Consider the following 2,419-nt stretch of genomic DNA (forward strand, 5'->3'; position numbering starts at 1 on the left):
GTTAAGGATTATTTTGTCATCTTTGAGACTTGACCCCTTTATCATTAAGTAATACTTCTCTTTATTCCTGACAACTATCCTTGCTCTTATGTCTGTTCTATTTCAAATTGAAATTGTTACTCTTGCTTTCTTTTGATTGGTGTTAGTATGGTAAGTCTTTCCCCATTCTTTTACTTTTAGTGTACATGTGCCTTTATATTTGAAAGAAATTTCTTCTAGACAAACTGTAGTTGGGTCTCAGTACTGTACTGAGGTCATTGATATTTAAATAGATTATTAATGTATTTGGATTAATATCTACCATATTTGTTACTGTTTATAACTGTTGCTGTTGTTTTTTATATTTTTCTCTTTTTTTGCCTTTTGTGATTTAAATTGAGCATTATATATAATTCCATTTTTACTCCCTTCTTAGCATAAGTGTTATTTCTTTAAAAATAAAAATTAGGTGTCCTAGAGTTTGTAATACACACTTACAAGTAATGCAGTTTTACTTTAAAATACACAATATTGTTCTTTAGGTGAGTTACAATAACAAACTTTTCTTAATTTCACTCTTTACTTTCTTGTATCATTCCTATCATTCAATTTATGTATACATAAGCATATATTGAATACAATACATTGCTATTGCTTTTAAAAATATTTATCTGTTAGATCAGCTAATAAGAGAAAAATGAGTGTTTTTATTTTATCTTCATTAATTTGTTTTCCTATATTTTTCTTTTTAAAATATAAATCTGAGTTTCTTACCCATATCACTTTCTTTTTTTCTAAAAATCTTCCTTTCACTTTTTTTTGAAAATCAAATCTAATGTAACAAATATTCTCATATTTTGTTTTCCTAGAAAGTCTTTATTTTTTCCATTTTTCAATGAAATGTTTTAAAGATACAGCATTTTTAGCCCATGAATTTTTCTCATTCAACTTTTTCAATATTTATCTCTATTTTTTTCTTAAATGATATCTGAAAATAAGTCCTGCAACGTTTATTTTTGCTTATTCTAGACAACATATTTGGCTTTTTAAAAGAATTTTTATTATAATCTTTGATTTTTTAAATTTAAATATATGCATATGTGTAGAATTTTTTGTAAAGTATCTATTCTGATTGCTTTTCTCTTGGTTTTCTGAAATTTTATTTGGAAATGTTCTTAGTCATTAGCTTCCAAGTATTGTTTTTTTTTCTTTTATATTTTTTTTCTCCAATTTTATTATTTGTTTCTTAAACCTTATGAAATTATCCTATTGCTCCTGGATTTTATATACATATTTTAGTCTTTTTCTGTTTTAGAAGGTTTTGTTGAGATATCTTTGAGCTCATGGATTTTTTTTTTTTTTTTTTTTTTTTTTTTTTTTTTTTTTTTTTTTTTTTTTTTTTTTTACTCTGTCATGTCAGTCTACTAATCACCACATCGATGTCATTTTTATTTCTTATTTCTGTTACAGTTGTTTTGGTCACTAGAATTTAGAGTTTATTTCTGAGAATTTTTATCTTTTGCTTACACTTTTCCATGTGTACTTGCACTTTGTTTTAATCATGTTCCTTAGCAGATTATGCATAGTTTTTAAATTTTTCAGTCTGACTATTTAAACTTCTCTGCCGTATCTGAGTCCAGTTGTGATGCTAACTATGTCTCTCTGAACTACTTTATTTTGTTTGGCTGGGTTTTTGTTGGTGGTATTGGTGGGTTTTTTCCTTCTTAATGTTACAGAGCAGGCTGCCGAGAAACCAAGCATCACTCAGAGGGTTGGAGAACCCAAAGATTTATTACACCAGTGTGTCCAGAGGAGTTCACACTTCAAAGTCTGAGCCCTGACTCCAGGCTTGCAAAGGAACATATTTGACATTCTTCCGGGGTTGTAGGTTTTGTTTTCTCAAAATCCACATGATGAGGGCCAAGCTGATGATACAAAAGGTGGTCAGTGTTACAAAGGCAAAACAGAAAGCAGAAGTACAGGTGCAGGTTCAAGTTTTGGGGGGCTTGTCCATATCATTTGTTTTTCTGGGCTTGTCCATATTGTTCCCCACTTTGATGCTCTTTTCTAATTCTTTAAGTGAGCATCATATTCAGGCCTTTTTGACATCAGTAGGGTTATAGGGTAATGGGGATAGTCAGGAGCATATGGGGACATCACTGGTGAAGCGAGGGCATGGGTAAGGAGTCATAACAGTGCCCATCATTGGGTGGTCCCAAATGAAGCCTATCTGGGGACTTTCTAGCTAAGACCTGCAAGGGCACAAACAGCAGAAAATTAAAACAAAGGCAAGGATTGCGCAGTCCAACAAATTCTGCAGGGATGCACTCACTCATTGGAGATCCTCAAGCTTCAGACATGTATTGACTGGTTAGCTTCCAGAGTGACAAGAGCAGGGCTGTTGTTTGGTCACCTCTGTAGTCGGACTTTGAGCAGGTTT

Source organism: Galeopterus variegatus, unplaced genomic scaffold (genome assembly GCF_000696425.1).
Source record: "Galeopterus variegatus unplaced genomic scaffold, G_variegatus-3.0.2 Scaffold2173, whole genome shotgun sequence".
Lineage (NCBI taxonomy): Eukaryota > Metazoa > Chordata > Mammalia > Dermoptera > Cynocephalidae > Galeopterus > Galeopterus variegatus.